At 35.1% G+C, this 22,586-nt stretch overlaps 1 protein-coding gene across 2 annotated transcripts in view; it reads right to left on the bottom strand.

The window, feature by feature from the left end:
• The window catches only part of LOC148949394 (uncharacterized), a 69,444-nt gene extending 49,470 nt beyond the window's left edge, over nt 1-19,974 (bottom strand). Inside the window, exon 1 of one of the 2 annotated variants that reach the window (XM_089092948.1) lies at nt 19,857-19,974. The gene's annotated coding sequence lies outside the window, so the exon portion shown is untranslated. Of the gene's footprint in view, nt 1-19,832 lie in introns of both variants that reach the window. The other variant, XM_089092949.1, reaches the window with a different exon arrangement.
• Between the last annotated feature and the right edge of the window lie 2,612 nt (nt 19,975-22,586).

The following is a 22,586-nucleotide window of genomic DNA, read 5'->3' as shown; positions in this document are numbered from 1 at the left end:
GGTACTAATGCTTGTTTTCACCCATGGTATAGCTGGAAAGGACTGAGAAACCTCTTAAAAGATGTATTTTCGGGTGTTTTTTTATGGTATATTTTATAGCAGAGGATTAAAATCCTCTTAAATCCACAAATATTTGCAAACATTAGAGGAAAACATTTTGAGATTTCTTAGAACATGGTCCTAAAGGCTACCCTGTGTATATAAGTGGTGTCTGAATAAATTACAATAAAACAATAAAATCGAGAATATTAGGTTGAGAGAACAATTACGGTACATTGGTTATTGTCATAAAATGACACTAACAAACAAAATTATTTTTAATGACGCATACAAAAAGGTTTTGGCCTTTTTTAGTTTGGGTTTTACAGTCACTCAAGATTTTTTTAAGTTTGGCTTTCTTATCAGTGAAGACTAATTTTAAAGTTGTGTTTCTTTAAAAAATAAGTCATACTTTATTTATTTATAGATTAATTCCAACAAAAATCACAATTAACCTAGACTAACATTTTCCTTGTTAGTAGTCAATGAGGAACATAGAGTCACGGATCCGGAGGGGGGGGGCCCCCCCCCTAACGTAGTCTAAAGTAGTGTAATTTGCTTAATTAACGCAAGATTGCGATAATTAAACTTCCTCCTAACGCAAGTTTATCGGATCAACCTCTTTTGCCCCCCCCCCCTTAAAAAAATCCTGAATCCGCCCCTGGGAACATACAAAATACTAGGGAATGTTTAGATAATTGGCATGAACATCCCAATCTATTTTGTATTGCCTAGCTACAATCTTGCTCCAGTATATTATATTTTTGTATAGTTCACAAATTTTCTGAATTTCTGTCCCAATTTTCATAACAGACACGTTTGAAAAATTGTCCTTAGGGAATTTCCCTTTGACCTAAGGTTGCTTTGATTTTACTTTACTTCGACTGTATGGTTTACAAACACAATTCCAATGATTTAAGAAGGATACAAAGCAATTTAAGTTTTTTTTTTTATTGATTCAAGAGCAGTATTATGGGGGCAGGAGGGGGATTTGAAGTTCTTTGACAATTCTCTCTCTTATTGGGGTTTACTCTAATTCTATTAGAGAAACGTGGTGGGATTTCTGCTTGTCGTCTCTGGCGGTTTACAAAACGGTCAGAGTTCTCTGACAAGTGTACTTTCCTTGGGGTACAAAAGTGCCACACTATTTGGCCCCAGACACAATAAAGATTAAACCTCCCCAATTCCCTTTCCTTCTCTTTCTGTGTATAGGATTCTCTTCCTATGTCAAATATAATCTCAGCCTCTCTGTAGGCTTTCTACTCTACTTAGGCTAATCAAAGAAAATCAAAGATATAAAGAAAATATTTCTTACTATTCACTTTCAACTCAGTACAAAAACAAAGTACAAAAGTACTCTGTACAAAGAAAAGAGCATGGACCAAATACGTAAAGGGCAGATGTGACAACCGCTATGGCACGTTCCAGAAATGCAGAAACAGGCTAAGGAATTTGACTGGGAAGATTGTAGAAAACCACGAGGAGGCAATTACAGCTGACGCAAAGCAGAATCCAAAGGGGTTCTGGCGCCATGTCTGAGCAGCTAATCCCTCTAGACGTGATATCCCAGACCTCATGAAAGAAGATGACACAAAGACCTCAGAAGCTAAAGAAAAAGCAGATTTGCTCAAATCTAGCTTTGGTACAAGTTTCTCCACTCAGCCCATACCAAACCCTCCGCCCAATTCACCAGAGCAACGAATTGGAGATGTGTATGACAATTATAAGTGTAGAGAATGTTCTGAAAAGTCTTAAAAGACTGGATGCAAATAAAGCTGCTGGGACAGATAATCTATGACCCAGACTATTAAAAGAAGCAGCTTAACAAATTGCTGAGCCACTACCAGTGATTCTTGGGATGTCACTCACCTCCAAAGTGCTCCCAAGTGACTCGAAGCAGGCCAACATCAAGCCCATCTTCAAGAAAGGGAGAAGGGACCAAGCCAGTAATTACCACCCTATAAGTCTCACTTCTGTTGTATGCAAGGTCCTTAAGATTATCATAAATGACGCACTGGTATCGCACCTTGAAAGAAATCAGTCACTTTCAAAAAGTCAGCATGGTTTCCATAAATCAACACATGGTCACTCAGTCAACACAAGCCTCATTGAAACATACGACTTTCTGACCAGACTCTTGGATGATGGCTTTGTGGTGGATGTCATATTGCTAGATCAATAAAAAGCCTTTGATAAAGTGCAGCTTCAACTTCTTCTCCTGAAACGGGAAGCATACAGGGTACATGAGGATATTGTTGCCTGGATTGAAGCGTTTCTTACTTGAAGAACTCAGAGGGTAGTAGTTTACGATGCCACCAGTAAAACTATTTATTAAGATGAAACTCCTGTCATTAGTGGAGTCCCACAGGGCACAATCTTGGGGCCCAAATTGTTCAGCATATATATTAACAACTGTACAACTAACCAGAACAACTCAATGACACTATATGCTGGTGATTGCAAGCTCTTAGGACATGCAAATATTAGCCCCAATCACTCAAAATTGCCAGAAGATTTTGGTGACCTATTTAGATGGTCCTCTGAGTGGGGTTTGTAGTTCAACGTGTCAAAATGCTAAGTCCTGCATCTTGGAAACAACAATCCTAGACAACCTTACCATATTGGAAATGACCTACTTGAAGCTGTAAGTGAGGAGAAGGACCTAGGGGTTATTGCCAATGATGAATTCAAGTTCCACAGCCACACACAAGCTCAAGTTGCTAAAATAAACCGACCCCTAGGGCTCATAAAACGAACATTTACCACCAGGAAGCTGTGTGTGGTCAAGAAGCTGTACAAAGCTATTGTACATCCACACCTGGAATTTGGAATGACCCTAGCATCTTCCCATTATAAAATGGACGTCCAAAACGAGCAACAAAGCTCATACCAGCTTTGCAAGCTTTATGAAGAATGCCTTGTATCCCTCAAACTCCCCACCCTAGTCTATCAAAGAAAGAGAGGAAACACAATTGCTACTCGTAAACTACTAGAAAACAACCTCTCAAGTCGAGTTTTCTTTTCATCCCTTGCAAGTACAACAAGAGGTCACAAAAAGAAGATGCAAGTCCCCTGTTGCCATTGACATGAGCACCGACAATTCTTCTCTGTACATGCTATCCATTACTGGAACAGCCTCTCCAAAGCCAGAATACAGTCCCAAACCATAGATGCATTCAAGAAAGGAGTTGACCAGGACTGGGCCAATGCAAAGTGTAGGCTAACCTGGGATGCCAAACTTTAGTCATGTCACACCACCAGCAAGGTGTTCCACAGGAGGCTCATCACCACCTTATCTTGCTGGACATGCCATTTAAAGTAATTTAAGATATTTCTTCAGATTCTTTAAAACCTAATGAACCAAGATTTAGCAAAGTTAGATAATCCAAATACTTTCATTTATGGTGTAGATCTATTTCTGAAAGTTCTCTTATATACAACAAAATTTGTCCTAGGCTTATCAAAATTATGTGCCCTTTAGAGGGTGATGGGTTGCAGGTAGATGCTTCAAAGATCTTTTTGGGACATACCAGTGCATTTCAAACAGTTTTAATTTTTACTCCATAAGAATTGAGATTTTGGCAAAGTGTTTATATGTTGGACAAACAAAATTTAATTTTGTTTGTCCAAGAATCTAGTTTTGTATTTTGCATCAAAATGTTATTATAATTGTACTATAAGGCTTGGCATGGATGGATATGGGGAATAACGTCAAAATAAATGGGTTAGAATCTGCATAATCTTTGGGGTTCAAAAAGGCTGAAGGAATTCTAACCCCCATCATGTTACAACAATGAGTATAGACAAATATTAATCACCCACGTCACATAGTGTATTGAGATACACTTCAGAATCTCAAACAACATACCCTGAAAATTCCAATGTCAAACCATTAGTTCTTCCAGGGATATTGCACAGATGACATTTTGAAAATCTGGATAAAAATAGTGTCTTTCAATTTTGTTTTACATTCCCCAAAACTTTGCCTGAAAGTTTCCACTTAATGCCTTATTCTGTTCCTGAGATATTGCATCAATACCATCTTAGCAACCTGCATACACTTAAAACTCTTTTAATATAGTTTAATAATAGCAGTAGGCTAGTATCAGCAGTCAAAGTAGCAGTAGCAGCAGTCACAGTTGTAGTAGTAGTATTAGCAGCAGTTGAAATAAGTCACAGCTGGAGTTGCAAGTATTTGAAGTCACAGTTGCAATTATTTGCAGTTGTAAGTACCAATAGACGCAAGTAGTTGCTGGAGTCACAGCTGCATTTAGCCACAACTGCATTTCCAAGTAGTGGTAGTCAAAAGAAGGTGGAGTTGTAATTGCAAGCAGTCATAGTTGAAATTAGTCACATTTATGAACATTTGCAGTTGAAAGTAATAGTTTTTAGTTAATATCTTTAGCCATTCCTGAGATAATGCAAATTTTGGCAACCTGCATGTGTGTTTTGATTTAGTTCAACATCCAACTTAACACTCTCTGAAATTTTTACCTTGGTGCCCCAAGCCATTCCAGATATATTACATATGTGCTCCTTTAACAACCCTATTTAATTAAAAATCTCTCTCAACAGGCCTTGAAAGTTTCAACTTAATACCCTTAGCTGCTACTGATATATTGAGCATATACCTTTATGACAATCTTTGATGCAAATAGTGTCTTTTGATATAGTTCAACATCTCCAACAACGTGCTCTGAAATTTCCAAATCATACCCACAGCTGTTCCTTGGATGTTGCACATACATGCTTTTGACAATCTGGATGCATATAGTAGCCTCCCATTTGATTTAGTTTTACATCCCCTAAACTCTCCCTGAAAGTTAAAAATTAATCCCCTATTCTGTTCTTGAGATATTGTATCTGTGACATTTTGGCAACCTGGATGTACTTAAACCCTTTTGAATTAGTTCAATAGCACTAGTAGTAGCAGTAGTAATAGTAGCAGCCCTAAGAGTTTAAAATTAATACCCTCAGCAATTCCTGAGATATAACTGATATGCCCTTTTGACAATGTACTTCCACATAGTTCCTTTTGACTCAGTTTTATGTCTACATAAACTTTCCCTGAAAGTGTCTGCATAATATCCTACTCTATTCCTGAGGTATTGCTCCTGTGCCATTTTGACAGCCTGGATGCAATTTAATTATTTTGATTTTGTTAACTAGTAGTAGAAGTGGTAGTAGTAGTAGCATTGGTGGAACTGAAAGTTTTAGCTTAATACCCTTAGTCATTGTAGTAGTACTAACACACACATAGTGCCTTTTGGTTAATTAAACATCCCCTGAAAGTTTCAACTTAACACTGATGTTATTATGAATTTTTAGTATTCTTTATTAAATTAGCTTTAGAAATAGTAGTAGTACTAGCAATAGCAGTAGTAGTTGTAGTAGTAGCATGCACATAGAACCTTTGGTGAGTTCAATATCCTCCTCAACATGTCCTCAAAGTTTCAACTCAATACTCTTTGTTGTTCCTGAGATATAGCTGATACACCCTTTTGACAACCTGCATGCATATAGTGTGTTTTGATTTAGATAATCATCCTACTCAATGTTCTTTGAAAGTTTCACCTTCATAAATTTAGCATCTGAATTAGTAGTAGTAGGAGTAATGATAGTACTATTATGTATATAAGACCTTCTTGTTAGTTAAACATCCCGCTCAACAGGTCCTGAAAGTTTAACTTATAAATCTTGCCCGGTTTAACCAAAAACAATCTTGCCCGGCTCACCAAAAGCGAGTCGTAATCCTTAGAACATCTCATAAAATGAACCTACCCTGCTCAGTTGTAGCTGCAAGAATCCCTTGGCAACCCACACCCCATTGGCCCAGTAGAAGTCAAGCAACAGTTGATGTAGAAGATGCAAATACAGTATTATTTCCTAAAGAGGCAAACAATGATCATACTCAAGGTTTTAGTCAGTCCCCCCATCCCTTACCTAAGTTTACTTCAACTTCCTGCCTTCCAAAAGATTCATCCAAAAGTTGCCAAGAATGGCAAAGGCTTGCAACTTATCTCACAGTTAGTTACTTAATCGACGTTAGTAATAAACCTGAGGAAACCAAAAATATTCTCAAGGAGAAAGTCATCACTGAAGTTATGGGTGATGACATCTCAGAAACAGCTATAGCTCAACTATCTCCCATAAAAAAGGACATAGATTCCACATCGAAGCTAGTTAAGCCTGTAGAGTCAACTGCAAATCAAATCGCTGCAACTGCCCTAGTCAAAGGCAAGAAATTTTAGGAAAAAATGGCAAACTTTCCATCCCAGTCCAAAATTACCACCAATGATATTTCGTCGGCTGAAGAAGAATACCAATATTTAAATCAAGGAAATGATGAAACTCTGACCACAATGGATATTTAATGTTTACTATGCAAGATTTTACGTTTCTCATGAATTTATCACTGTGCAATAATGTTGATTTTAACTATTACGATGACCAAACTAATTTGCCCACCAACCCCTTAGCTAGCCCTGATAGCCCCTTAAACCAAATTAACTGTGAATATCTCGACACTTTTGATTTTGTAAATAATGTAAAACCTAAGCTAATGGAAGAGACCAAACTTAATGTAATTTGCTTTAACATCAGAAGCATATGGGATAAGTGGACTAATTTTAAAGATTTAATTCTAATTAACGGTTACTGCCCTTTTGACATAATTGGAATAACGGAGACGTGGCTTTCAGAAATTGATGATACTAATGAATTTTCCCTCTCTGGCTTTCAAGCTATTCATATTGAAAGAAAATTAACCAAGTCCTCTGGCGGCATTTCTCTTTACATCTGGTCAAGTCTAAAATTCACCAGGCTATTAGACTGTGAATCCTTATTCTTGCAACCTATAAATAATAGATGCATTTATTCAATAATTGTAGACATAAGTTTTGACGACAATTCTTTTATTTTTTCATCGTTTTATAAGCCACCCTCATTTCCGACACCTTTCTTTTGTAATCTGTTTGATGACTTTTCTAGTTTTATTAATTTACCACAAAAGAAGGCAATAGTTTTTGGGGACTTCAATTGTAATTTACTAAATCTTAGCAATAATAATGATTCTGATACCTTCTTTGAAACATTTACCTCAAGTAGTTTTCTTCCAACAATCCTTTTTCCTACTAGAGTTGATCCTATGAGGTCTACTGCTACTGTAATTGATAAAATGTTTGTATCCACTTCCCTGGGAAACCAGCTGTCCTCCAAAAAAATATTCTCTGACCTGTCCGACCACTTTCCAATCTATCTCTCCCTACCCTCCCTACCAACTACTCGACCCTCTAGAACTAATACCCATACGTCTAATAGAATATATAATATTTTGAAAATGAACCAGTTCATGGATTGTTTGAAATCCTTTGACTGGTCCAAGGTTTTGGATTGTCAGAATGTTAATTCAGCCACAAATGGTTTTACACAGGGACTGAGTGATCTTATCAGTTCAACCTTTCCAGTCTGTAAATCGAACCGAAAAACTACCCATATAAGCCCCTGGATGTCCAATAGCCTGATAATCTCTTCATACCTTAAAAATGACCTTTATAAGTTAGCTTGCAAAACCAGTAGCATTATTGACCTAACTAATTATAAAAAAATACAAAAACTTGTATACCAAACTCGTCCAGGAAGCAAAAAAAATTTATTATTATTTAAAAATCTCTTACTGCAAAGGGAACTTGCAAAAAATTTGGTTCACAATAAATGAAATTCTTAAAAAAAAAAAAGGAATTCAAGATCTATACCTATTAACCTTAAGGACATCAGTGGCAGATGAATTGACCCAATTTCACTACCACATGCTTTTAATAATTATTTCACCAATATTCCAAATGCTAACTCCTGTTCCCCTTCCCAGTCAGTACACCCTAGCAAAAATCCCAGATCCATGTTTTTCTCTCCAACTGATAGTAAAGAGGTGCTTCAAGTTATCAAATCTCTGTCTAATAGTAGTACACCTGACTTCTTTGGCGTAAGTAATAAGCTACTTAGGACCATATCTTCCTATGTTTGTGAACCCATTGTGCACATATCAAACCTGTCTATGATCAATAGAGTCTTCCCAGAAATATTTAAATAAGCAATTGTTATCCCAATTCATGGACGTAGGCAGGATTAGGCAATATATTGTCTAGGGGGGGGGGGGCAGTCGATAGTTTGATGGAGTTTTATCAACTGCTTTTTCCAAACCATCTGCTTGTTCAGCCATATCTAATGTAAATTTGAAGGTCTAGAGGGGGAGCAGCTGCCCCCCCAGCCCCTCCCCTCCCTACGCCCATGTCCCAATTCATAAAAAAGGCAATCCGTCTGAGATAAGTAATTATTGTCCAATCTCACTTCTCCCAGTTATATCTAAAGTGCTTGAGAGAATTATCTTCTGACGTCTTTCTTCCCTTTTATTTGTTGTTGTTGTTTGGGGTTTGCTGCGTTCAACCAATCGGTCATATGCGTTTGTATCACTCGATTATTCTGTGCCTTCTGTAATCACTAGCTTGCTTGGGTGTCACTTTAGTCAATATTCATTGAGCCAGATCAGGTATCACTTATTGTGCTATTGGTAGGGGGTTATTCACCTGTAGCAAATGCCTCCGTTAAAAAATGAGAATCAGAGTAATTCAGCACTGCTTTGTCATAAAACAATTAAAATACATTTACGACACAATTAAATAAATAATGCCAATATACATCATTCCTGTCACATACGCCAACTATAAAAAAAAGCTTATAAAAAATATATAAAAAGGAAGAAATATAATAAATGTTATTTATATAAAATTACCTAATATAAGGGTGTAAAAAAAAAAAAAAAAAAAATATTTAAGGGAATTAAATAAACCATTAGTATTAACAAAACAACCAAGAAGGTTTTGTGCTTATTCGTCTAGCCCACAGAGGAGACGCGTGATGTCCCGGAAGAGAGCGCATTGTGAATGCCTTAAATGCCCTCTCACAGCACTTCCTTAGTATTTTCCTCTCCTTTTCATATTTTCTACAGTTGAAGATGATGTGACGTATGTCTTTGTACACTCCACATGTGTCGCAGTTGGGGGAAGGGGTCATTTTCCAATGGAATATTGTTGATTTTGTCTTTGCATGGCCACATCTAAGACGAAAGAGACAAATTGAAAGGATGCAAGATAAGAGGTACATTTCTTTTGTTTGGTACATTTCATTTCTTTTGTTGTTCCCTTTTATTTGGGATTCATCCTTCAGATTCGTTGATTTCTTCTCATCAATATGGCTTCCGTTCCAAATTTTCAACTGTTCATGCACTAATTGACACAACACAGTTTATATGTTCCCAACTTGACCTTAAAAATACTGTATTGGGCTTATTTCTGGATTTTTCTAAGGCCTTGACATGGTTGATCCCAGTATTTATTAAGTAAACTCAAGAACATAGGGATTCGTGGAATTCCTTTCTCATGGTTCGGCTCTTATCTCTCTGGTAGAGTACAGAGTGTGAGTCTGGGCGGCGTGACTTTACATCCCCTACCTGTCTGGAGAGGCGTCCCACAGGGCTCTGTTCTTGGTCCAATACTTTTTCTCCTTTATATTAATGATTTGGTTACGGACCTGGGTCTATCACTGCACCCAGTACTTTTTGCTGATGATAGCAACTTTTTCATCAGCAGCCCTAGTTTACCATCTGTTGTCACCTCTACTCAAATCCTTTTGAATAGAGTACAGGACTGGTGGCTTGTTAACTGCATGACCATTAACAGCAAGAAAAGTCAGGTTGTATTATTTTGAACCCCTTACAAAAATAAATGAAGCTCAGCAAGCACTTGGCCTAAAATATTCCACCAGTCTCCTCCTGCAGGTCGAAGTTACCAAGTTTCCTGGTGTCCACATAGGCTCCTCTTTGTCATTTGCATCACATTTGTTCTACATCAGAGCTATAATCTTGTGACATTTAAGTATGATTAATCATATGAATAATTTTCTTACTCCTGATATCCTTGTCACCCTTTATTACTCTTTTATTTACCCATATATCTCATACTGCAGATCTGTTTGGGGCAACACTTATCCTTCAATTACCAATAAATTAAAATCTGCCTAAAACTGTGCCATCAAAGCAGTTTTTCGGCTGCCCTGGCTATATCCCACCCAGGACTTGTACTCCGATTTTGGTATTATCCCTTTTGAACAAATCATTAAAAATTAAATCTAACCCTTGCATACTCTGCTTACCATAAAAATCTTCCTCCCCAATTATTATCTTACTTTAATTGTAATAATTTTGAAGGCCCCTGTCTCTGTTCATCCCACTGTTCCTTTATTGTCCCCAAGTGTGTCTCTAGCTCCGCCCAGCAATCCTCCATTCATAAATCTATACTTCAATGGTATATAATACCCTCCAGTGTCGAGCTATCCACAAGTTTTCGCACGCTGTATAAAAATGTTACTAAACTTTGCTATTATAATTCTCTAAATTTTTTATCAATTTGCTTTAATTTGCCAATGTTTTCTCTTTCTTTTTTCTTCTTTTTTTTCTCTCTTGTTCCTTTTCAATTTTTGTTGTTATGGTCCTCAACAAGTTTGCTTCTAGGATACTTATTATTATTGGTGTTATTTTTCATTTTTATTAGAATAGATTGAATTTAATAAGTCTCTGCTGTTCATGGAGTATTGTTGATATGCCTTTTTGACAACCTGCATGTACATAGTTTGCTCTAATTTTGTTCAAGATTCCCAGAAAAATATCCCCTTGTAACCTTAGCCTGCAAATAGCGTGTTTTGATTTAGTTAGACAAAAAGATACACCCTTATGACCTTAGCCTACAAATAGTGTGTTTTGATTTAGTCCAACATCTCCCTCAACATTACATGAAAATTTCATTTTAATACCTTAGCATTAGAAGTAGAATTGGGGGTAGTAATAGTAGCAGCAGAAAAAAAAGTAGTTGTAGGAAAAACAGTAGTATGCATATAATACACCCTTTTGAAAACCTGAATGCACATAGGAGGTTTTAGTTTAGTTTAACATCTGTCTGAACATTACCAGGAACCTTCATCTTTATACACTTAGCCTCAGTAGTAGTTGTAATAGTATGCACACAGTGAATTTTCATTAGTTCAACATCCCCCTGAATATGCCCACAAAATTTCAACTTAATACAGTAGACTAAGCCTTTTGTTAGTTCAATATACCCCTCAACATACTCTGAAAGAGTCAGAGTAACACTCTAGGCTGTTTTCCTGAGATATTGGTGATATTCCCTTTTGTCAACCTGCATCAACGTAGTGTTTTGATTTAGTTCAACATCCTCCTCAACTTTTCCATAATTTTTCATGTTAATACCCTTACCCACAATAGAAGTAGTAGACTAGGAGTAGAAGTAGTAACAGTAGAATGCACATAGTGCCTTTTTCTTATTTTAAAATCCACCTCAACTCATCATGAAAGTTTCAACTTAGTACTCTAAATAATTTTGGAGATAGTGCTGATACTTCCTTTTGACAACATGCATGCACATACTGTATTTTGATTTAGTTCAAGATCTCCCTAAACACCCCCTGAGATTTTTGTCTTAATACCCTTAGCCTCAGTAGTAGTAGTACTGATAGTAGCAGTAATAGTGGTCTGCACAGAATCTTTCGGTTAGCTTAACCTCTGCATCAAGATTCCCTGAAAGTTTAAACTTGACACCCTAAGCTGTTCCTAAGATACTGCTAATACACACTTTTGACAACTTGCATGTGCAGAGTGTTTTTTCATTTTTTCCAACTTCTCCTGCAATATTCCTTGAAAGTTTCATCTTAATACCCATTGCCACAGTAGTAGTAGTAGTAGTAATGGTATGGATATAGTGTCATTTTCGCACACAGTTCAACATCCCCCTCAATTTGCCCTGAAAGTATAAACTTCATACCCTGAACAGTTCTAGGGATTTTGCTGATATGTCCTTTTGACAACCTGCATGCAGACATCCCTTGAAATTTTCACCTTAATACCCTTAGTCTTAGCAGTGGCATTAGTAGTAGTAGCAGTAGAAAGAATAGTAGCAATAGAAGCAGCAGTTTGCACATAGTGTCTATTGGTTAGTTCAACATCCCCTGCTTGAAATGTCTTGTAAGCTTAGCTAGCAACCTAGTAAGAGACGATCACGTCCAATGTTAAGAAATATATAAAACCCATAACTCCTAAAAAAAAAGTCAAATCAAAACAAAAAGTAAGCTGTTCCTATGATATTGTTCATTTGTCTTTTCGAAAACCTGCATGCACATAGTATATTTTATTTATTTCAACTTCCCCTTCAACCTTCCATGAAAATTTTACCTTAATCCTCTTAGCCTTAGCAGTAGTACTTGTAATAGAATGCACTACCTTTTGGTCAATTGAGTGTCCCCTTCATCATGCACTGAAAGTTCCAACTTAAAGCCTTAGGTCATTCCTGAAATATGCCCTTTTAATAGTGTATTTTGATTTAGTTCAACCCTCCCCCAATATTCCCTGAAAGCTTCACATGAATACACTTAGTCTTTTTGGAGACAGAATATCAAACATACCACCCTTTTGCAATACCAAATGCTTTATGTAAACAGCAGGCAAACTTCATAACTTTCAGCCCTTTCCCTGGAAGTCTTGCCATCCCTAGATGCATAGTAATGAGACCTTTCAACTATGCTGAACAAAAGAACTACCTCAAAATTGATCAGATATCTTGGGGAAACGGAAGCATGGGAGGGGGGATGACTGTCCTGCAACCACTTTTGACCCTTAAAAACACATTAAAACTACTGAATTACAACTGAGCCCCTTACAAAGTGTCTACAACATTCCATACAAAGTGCCTTGGTAAAAAAAAAGTGGTAAATAATACATAAAGTCCACTTTGCTCTTTACTTAGGCAGTGCTATGACATCTACTGCCTATGACAGAGACAAGTGGACTTTATGTATTATTTACAACTTTTTTTTACCAAGGCACTTTGTATGGAAGGAGTTGTTGTAGAAAATTTGTCAGGGGTGCAGTTCAAAGAGCCCACAGAACAGTGTTATATACACACTTGTCTTCTATACTATCTTCTAAACCTTAGAAACAGGGAAGGAAAAAAGATATAATTCTGAAAAAAAACTTTCCAGTAAATTTACAATAACTACATACTTTTTAAGTTTATAATATAATTCATAACATTGCTAGATGCAAGGTGAACAAACAAGAGTGAAGCAATGTACTTTTAGGAATGAGATAAGTGAACATATCATTTTTTAGAAGTAGTTTTTCAGTAACCATTTTCAACTGGCAAAGACAACAGTGTAGAAGAATGGCTCTACTAAAGCAAACACTATAACAACAAATAATTAATGCAATTTATCCCCAATAGATTTTCTATCCAAATATAATATTAGCCACTCCAACAATGTACCCCCTCCCCTAATAAACAGCCTTAAAAAAAGGATTCTATGTTGTAATTCATGTTGTGATGTATTGAATTTCCTTGTTAATGGGTGGCTCTATTTGTGACCTGTCAAAAGCATTTGGGAGAAGGGTCTTATGATTTGACAGTTTTTGCAAAAAAAAAAAAAAACTTTTTTCTACTCCAGAAGGCTTTATTAGCCTAAACTTTTAAGAGGTTCTATTTAAATTGTTAATTCTGCTCTAGTAGACCTACCCGTTTAAAGACTTGTGGTTTAAAAATGGTTTCAGTATGTAGAAAAAATATCTACAAATCTGTTTGATTAGAAGGTTGAAGTTTTATCAGAAAAGGGTACAAAACTCCAATTTTCTTAAATTGGAGTGTTTTCACCCACAAATTTCACAGAACCAAAAAGTTACCTGTTTTTTATATAAGTCAGAACCCTATTCAACACATGTTAAATACTTGGGGAATACTTGTGGGTGGATCCTGGTGGATTTGACATGCCTATTCTTTTTACTTTATTTCTTTGTTTCTCTTCAACTTTTTTAAATGTGTAAATGTATTAAATACTATTCAGATAGTGGAAGCAAAAAACTCAAAAAAATTGCCTCAAGTACAGGGACAAAATTGGATAATCATATGGAGTGTAATTGTGTGACCTAGGTCTCTATATAATGTGTGATATAATAGGTGTGACATAGGTCTCTTTATAAATCCTACCTGGAATAGCCCACTTTGTCTCAGCTTTAATGGTCCAGCAAAGATTTCATTGTTGTTCACAGTTAAAGTGTTGCCAACATTTGGCCATTTCAAAGTTAATCTACCAGTTTAATCCACTTTAAAAATTTTTACTTTGGCTATCCTTTGTCTGGAAAGTCCAGAATTCTTGAAATATGCATGTCCTACTTAAGATTATTAGAAGTTTGTGACACCAAGGAGTTTAACATGTTTCATTAGCATTTTGGATGGGATTGGAATTCCACGCTAATTAGGGAGGGGTTCTGAGAGAATATTTTGTATTTTACAATTTGGGATCTATTTGAAAGAAATCATAATGAACATAGCATGAGGCCAAGTGGCAGTTCCTCAAATGATGAAAAAATCTAGCATAAAATCCGTAAAACTACAATAAAAAAAACAACTTAAAAATTGTTTTTTTCATGTTATATATTATTAAAAATAATAATCATCAAAACCTCTCATTGTTGAGAAATTACCCATAAATTTGACAACTATGTTTTTGTCAGAAGACCCTTGGATTTCAACACCTATTGTTTCTCATCTGTTTTACATGTTCAGTGAAGTTTTGACAGAGTCACCTATATTTTGCCAGGGCTTATTGCTGTCTGTCAAAAATTTTTGACAAGGTTATTACTAGATATTCTCAAAAGAAATGAACATGATAATAAATATTATATACAATATTCCATTATAAATATTCCTAAAAAGGAATATTTTTAGTTGGTGTGATATTCCACTACATCAGACAAGACTTTTTGACACTTGGAACTTAGTTTTGTCAAATTAATATAATACTAGCTGCCATTTTAACTTAATTTTATCAAGAAAGGCAAATATGGATACATTTTAGAGAAGATAAGATGTCTCTTGATGCATTGGTGCTGATCCCAAATTTTTTTTTGCCAAAAAATAACCTAGTAATGATATTTTGAACACTACATAGCTAAAAACTTGTTGGGAGCTCATTTTGTGTCAAAAACAGGAAACTGATTGAATTGATCATTCTTTTCATAACTGGGTTTATTGGATATAGTGTCCACACTTTGCATTGTCAAAACATAACGAAGGTTTTAAGAGATGGTGTTCCAAGTGACCATTAAGCAGAGCTATCCTGCTTTGAAGCAAAATTTTAACAGTGGTTCCAAAATTGCACTGTCAAATCAGTGGTGCCTTTACCCTATGTGATTAGTTGGATAAACAAATTTTTAAAATACCATAAAAATGGGGATAGAAACATGCTGCACATTATAAAGTAAGAGTTTTACTGTCTAGCCACATTTTAGCTTATTGTAATTATTTAGTTAAACTCAAAAGCACTTAAAGAGCTCAATAAGCAGCAATTTTGTCTTTTGACAGATAGATAATTATTAGAGCATTTATCTATTAGTATGAGCTAACAATACCTTTGGTTGGTATCAAAGTATCTATGGCTTTGCAGTATTTTTTTTGTTTTTTTGTAAGTAATTCATTTTGATGTTCAAACTGCATCTAATAGAGCACAATAACTATGATTATGTAATAATCTATTGCAATAAGCTCTGTTGAAGACAGGTAAGTCTTTATTTCTAGTTTGCAAATAATCTGGGGCTATATGTGGGACCATTAGGGGGGGGGGGTATATTGCCAGAGTTGCAACTACTATATTTGGGAAGAATTTTAATTAGAGAATCAAATAGTACTGCATAACAATGTCAATTTAGGAGGGACTGTACACAATTAGTTTTTACAGCACTGGATCTTGGAAAATACCTTTTTTGGGGGAGATTTTTATTTTAAATGCCTCTTTTCTAGTATTTTCATTGAAAGTTGCAAAAAAATGACAAGTTACCACCCCATAGATGTTTCAAAATATACTCCTTCCCTAAATTTGTGTGGGTAGCATTCTAGTATAGCGGCTTTTTTCCTATCTTGAAAAGAAGTTGAGTTGCAAATAAAACTTTTAGAAATGTATCTAGAGACCTTATGTCATCCTGAGAAGATATATAGAAGCACCTATCTCCCTTCTTTCTTACTCCAGAGAGCAAGACTTTTAATTTACTTGGTAAAGGTCTTGATTAGGGGAAACTTGTTGAAAGAAGACTATTGAAAAGGAAACATGTTGGGAAAACAATTATTACTTCCTGACATGACGAATAATTGTAGCTAATACATTTTGACTGCAGCTCCACTATACTTTACCCCCCATAAAATGCAAATATATAGCCCAAAATATATATTTCCAATACAATCTGCCACTCGTCCCTCCTGTTTTTCCTGCTCTGGGTTTATTACAGTTGATTTAATTTATTGGTACATAGGTTAAAACAAAAGATATGCATTAGGAGAATATGTAGAAATATCTAATTTTAGCTAAATATTTGCACATTAGGGGGTGGGGGAGGGGCAAAGTATAGCAGAGCTACATGCAAAATGTGTTAGCTATAATTATTATGCATATTATGAGGAAGAAAATGTTTCTTTCTTAACAGCCCCTAATTCAGACCTATCCCATATTTTCAAAAACTAAACCCAAAGTAAAAGAGATTGAAAATTAAAAACTAAATTAAGAAATTTTTTATCAGAACTTAGATAACAAATTATTCATCTGATTTTTATAATAATGAAACATTAAATTATAGGCCATTCTATAAGAATGGTCTGTAATAATGAAAAATTATTATAGGCCTGTCATATATGCAATCTTATCAGCCACTGAAGTAAGAAAAAGGTTGAAATAGTAGCTTGCCAATACCTTTCTAGGGTATTTTATTTATTTATTAACTGAAAACCATCTATAAAAACTTGAAAATGATAGAGCAAAATTTAAGAAAAAAAAAGAAAAGAAAACAATAGTACAAGACAAATATCAACAAAACCAATAAGATCAAACAAGAAGGTCAATTATAAATAAATCAAGGATAAAATAGGAACAAAATCAAACAAAAGAAAAAGCATTTTCAGACATACAACATCAACATATTCATACATAATTATATATATAAAAAATAAGAAAAAAATAAAATAAAAAAGAATGAAAAAAAAAAAAAAATATCAAGAACAGACAAAGTTATTGCACTAGAAGTGGGCCTAGCTCAAGACCAGCTACTTTTCTTTTATGTTTTCCAATAACTTGATAGACAGCTATTTCTGGGTCTGCAATTTTGTATATTTTAACTATAGGCAAATTTCTGTGCCAAGGTGGTAGACGTAGTAAATATTTTACAAAACAGAAAAACAGCAAACGGATTTTTGACTTTTCAGATTTTGTAAATATTTTCCAAAAGGGGTGATGTACAATATATGGGGGAGGGCTGCTGCATTGAACAGGCTAGCTAAGAGATGACAATTGAAGCAGAACTTGCAAGTGACAATAGAGGCATAAGATGCTGAAATTCAATGGTTAAGATGCTCAATGAGAAGAGATCTAGTGTTATATAAAGAGGACCTAATGGGGAGGCCTAAGCATACTAGCCTATATGATCAGGAGGCTGAACTGTTGAGCTCCCAAGTGCTATTGAAGGGGGAGTAGGACTCTTCCAGTTCAAAAGAACTATTTTGGACTTTGCAAAATTGAACTGAAGCCCAACCTTGAGGTATTCATCTTGAAGGATAGCAAAAATTTCACTGATTTGAAGTAGTGTACAACTGGGATTCAGAATATCATCCATGTAGCACACAAACAACAGATTAGTAGATGCCAAAATTAAAGAGCAGGGGTATTGGTCTTGAGCCTCAAGGATATAATTTTTGAAGGAATTGGGGGAAGAAACTGCACCTTGTTGAGCACCCTTTAAGACTGGTTTGAGCCTTTTCTTAGGAATCGGAGGCAAATTTTTATCTGGTGGAAGTTTCAGTCAAATGGATAACTGTGTACACAAGCTCAAAGAGCTTACAAAGAGAGGTTGCGACAGTGATGGGCCGAAACGAGGTATACTGGGGTACTGCTTTTCCCTTCTTAGGGATCGGAGTAAGGTCACCAATACAGAATGTTGAGGGCACAGTGCATTGAGTGAATATAATCTGCATTAGCAGTGTGAGGTGTTGGGTTAAAAGAGGGCTTCCGTTCTTTAGATGTATACTTTTTGTAAATATTTATATTAACAGAGTAGCCAATTCAAATTGGTTAGCTAAGAAAAAAACTTATCTCTAGAATCAGAAATTCATTCTGAGCCCAAATATGACCTTTGTTTCTGTTGTAATTTTAACCTAGGCTAACCTGATCTATCCTTTCTAACCTTACCCAAATATATAGCCCATAGGCCTGTTCTTTTACTCATCTTTGTGCTAAGATCTTACATCTTTTAATAAAGAATGCTTAAAAGTGAAACCTTAGCACTGAGATCTTACATCTTATGGTTTTCTTTTGTAAACATCTTTCATCATCAGTGATATAAGAACAATGATTAGTACATAATCAGTTCTCTCATCATTGTTTGGTGTGGCAGAAAAATGGTGTCCTTCACACGTTTTGCTAACATCAGTGAGCTGTAAGATCATGAACAAAGATGAACAAAAGAATGGAAATGTTTGCAGAAAGATATGAGATCCTAGATGTAACGGTAAATTTTTCATTGTTCATATTATTGACTTACAAATAAAGTAAACATACCACTCAATACCTTTTTTTATGTTCTTTCCAAATATAATAATCATTTTTGTCAGAAATGAATTTTACCCCCACCCCTGTATACCAATTCAGGGTATATATTTGCACATTAGGGGGGGGGGGTAAATTTTATTTCTGATGTAAATGAGAGGTAACTTTAAACTCCCCCCCCCCTAATGTGCAAATATATACCCTGAATTGGTATATGTAGGGTGGGGGTAAAATTAATTTCCAATAAATATGATTATTATATTTGGAAAGAGCATAAAAAAAGGCATTGAGCAGTATGTTTACTTTATTCTTAAGTCAATAATATGAACAACAAAAAATTTACTGATGTAAGGTCTTAGAAAAACCATCCCTCATTAAAAGTTTCATAAGTATTTGTTGATTCTTGATTTTGCCACAACTGATTCAATTTATGGTAAACCAGTTTTAACAAGATTGACATTGAAACAGGTATATAGCCAAAGTCATATCTAAAATAAGAGAAAAAGGTATCATCTTTGAGGGTCTGTAAAGGTCTTAAAATTGTATGTGTGATAGAAACAAATGTCATATTTGGATTCAGGATGACATCCTGATTCCAAAAGGTAAGTTTGATTCTTAGCTGTCTGAAAACTCTGTTAATATAAATATTTACCATACTTTTGGCGCTATATTTAGGCCTATTCCTGAAATTTTGTTCACCTTACTCAACTACTTTCTGAGATAGGCTAGCAAGAAGCCCCTAAACTAGGCCTTAAGTTCACCTAGAAAAATTCAGAGGAGGGGAAGTATTTTTAAACATCAAGAGGTGGGTAAATTTGTAATTTTTTTAGAAAAATTTCAATGAAAATAGCCTACTGAAAAGAAGGAATTTAGGCTATTGGTGAAAATAGGTCTACCCCTTATAATAGGTAGGCTATTCTCCAAGATGTAAAGGAGGGGAGACAAATAAATGCAGGGGGCACCCCCCTGTCAATTGAAACCATTCCGTAGTACCATTTGTTTCTTATTCTCTAATTAAAGCTCTTAACATGCTAGAGCTAAATGACATAAGGATTGACTTTACAGCCAAATTACGCATCTACACTAACTAATCTTACAGATATAGGAAATCATTTGATTACAGATTCATCGGTGCTTAACATTGAATCAGCTCATTCCTGAACCTATTAATAGATTTTGGCTACAGATATTCTTCTTATATTAGTTTGTTTATTTTTTAAGGATGAAAATGCAGCAAACAAACTCTATTTCTTCAGTAAAGTGAAATCAGCAATTACATACTACAAATTTACAATAGAGTACGTTCAATCCAATGATTTTTCTCTTCAGATCGTCGGCTGGGAGGATGATATCTGACTCGAGATGATTTTCAAGGAAAACACGATTGAAGTTTGAAACGCGATATCTTTTTGATTTAATGACAAAACCGAGATTTTTTTTTCTCGATTGTAGTCCTACTCAAGGACTACAACCTGGATGAAATTTCGTTCGCCTGGAGCAACTGGATTTAGAGATATTGCTTGTTGAAAAACAGATACGAAAAAACGCTCGCAGAATTTTTTTTTACAGAAAACCAATAAAACAATTTTGCTCTGAAAACTAGCAGCGTAAATTTCTTATCTCTTAGGAACTCAGATTTGTAATCTTTATATTTTAATCAATTTCGAATATAAGAAAAACAGATACGACAAAATGCTCGCGGAAATTTCTTTTTACGGAAAACCAATACAACAATTTTGCTCAGAAAACTAGCAGCGTTAATGTCTTATCTCTTAGGAACTCAGTTTTGCAATCTTAAAAGTTTAATCAATTTCAAATATAAAAGCATAAGTAAAACTCAGCAGTACTTTGGGTACAAAAAAACATCGTTCCAACGAAACTGGACCTACTTTTTTATTTTTATCGAAAAATGCTTTGTAGTATGCTTGGTCCTCCAGCGGCATGAACTTTAGGACGCTTTTCACGTCCTTGATCTTTTCCCCAGGCAAGGAAGAAAGTCTAGGGAGTGGGCCTGGCTCAAGTAACTTCTTAATCACAGTAGCTTTGGAGACTCCTCTTCCTTTTTCAACTACTGCAGCCTCGGATGATATCTTCCCCAGTTCATGTAAGGCAGAGCCAAAATTCTCCTTGTAATGCACTTTTTTGTGCTCAGTTGAAACAAATCTCAGTTCCTTGACTTTTGGAAGGGAACTTTCGAATATCCTTTGTATTCTTTGGAGCAGCTCTGAAAATCTAAGAAATCAGAATTTTTCATTTGATTCATAATGTAGGGTAATGCATAGGAAAATCCTTTAAGACTTCTTTTGCTATTTTCAGCTTAAAAATTTGCCAGTATCTCTTCTAAAGTTTGTTTTAGGTTGAAGGCTTAAGAAAACTTTTGAAATCTTCCTTAAATAACTTAGGGGATATCTAGAAATAATTTCAATTTGATAAGAGTGACAAAATCATTTGCGTCTGAACATAGCATTACATAGGTCTTTAAGCTTTGTTGCTCAGCAAGCTTGTGGCAAGAAAAATCAGAAAGTCTTTTGAAATGCTCTTTGGCTTTCATTTTGAATTATAAAACAGGTCAATAATTTGGGATGTCAACTTACGATTTATCTTACCTGCTAACTCAACGCCACGCCAATTTATCGGCCGCGTTCCACCAATGGAAGACGTGCTGGCGTGTTACTGACAGAGTTAAATATAGCATGGTTATCGGGGTGTTGGAGTTGGGGGCCTGAGTCTCTAGAAATTCTTAAAGATTTTCTTAAAGAGATCTTTTCTCACTTGCAGCAGCCCTTTTGTTTTTTTGTAGCATAGCTTGATATTTTATTTGAAGTGGCTCACATCAATACAAATATTCCGCTTTACACATCTTATTTTGCTTTTATACATATATTAAGACTATTCCCTTTTAAGGTCTATCTCAGGTAAGGCAGTAATTTGTCATTCCTTCGGTCAATCTATCCCTGTTATAATCTCCATCGTATTACATCGCAAAGTTTTCATTTTTCTTAATTGTAATCTTTGGATTAAAGAATCCCCGAGGCCCTTGGGTATGTAGTGAAGGAGTAAAATATTTGGAATTTAGAGGATTGCAAAGATTCCTTGTCCATGATATTTTTCTTTCTTCCTAAAACGACCTGACAATGTCATGCATTATTAAAAGATTTGAACTGTTTGGATCTATGATAGTATTAATTTAAAAAAAGTTTTTCAAAGAATAGTAAAGAGCCATATTAAACTTAAGACAGCAGAAATAAATTATCATATTAATTTCAAACTAAAAAAGACCAGAAATTACTATTAAAGAATAAATGAAGCCCAAGGCGAACATGAATTAAACAAACAATCCCAACAAACATAAAGATACAGGTACTAGTTTAAATGAATAAATAAATCCTAAAAGAAGTAAAAATTTAATCGAATCTTCTAGTCAAAATTAAAATGAGCAAAAACCACTGCAAACAGCAGTTTTGCTTTTACTTTTCTCATAACCGTAACAGTATAAATCCTATTGTATCATTTGCTTTTAATTAAAATCTATATGTCTTGTGCAGTGTGATTTTGTTTTTCACAGCATCTACAACAAATTAAAACTAAATCACTATAACAATCAATAAGACTGGAAAGAACTAATAAAAATAAACTGAATATTTGGTATATAATGATGTTCATTACTGGAAACCCAAAAATTCAAGATTTTGTTTCATTGAAATTTTTATTTTTATTTTTCAATGTTTTAAATATAAAAGAATATCTGAAAATAAAAGTATTTATATTATAGTTTGCTTTCAGTAAAGTGCAAGTGACGCAAAAGGCTTTAGACCTTAAGGATGAGGGGAAGGCCAGTAGTCAAACTCCTG

Source organism: Artemia sp. Qi Xiang Cuo, chromosome 8 (genome assembly GCF_049724085.1).
Source record: "Artemia sp. Qi Xiang Cuo chromosome 8, ASM4972408v1, whole genome shotgun sequence".
Lineage (NCBI taxonomy): Eukaryota > Metazoa > Arthropoda > Branchiopoda > Anostraca > Artemiidae > Artemia > Artemia sp. Qi Xiang Cuo.
This window is presented reverse-complemented; position numbering and strand designations above follow the sequence as displayed.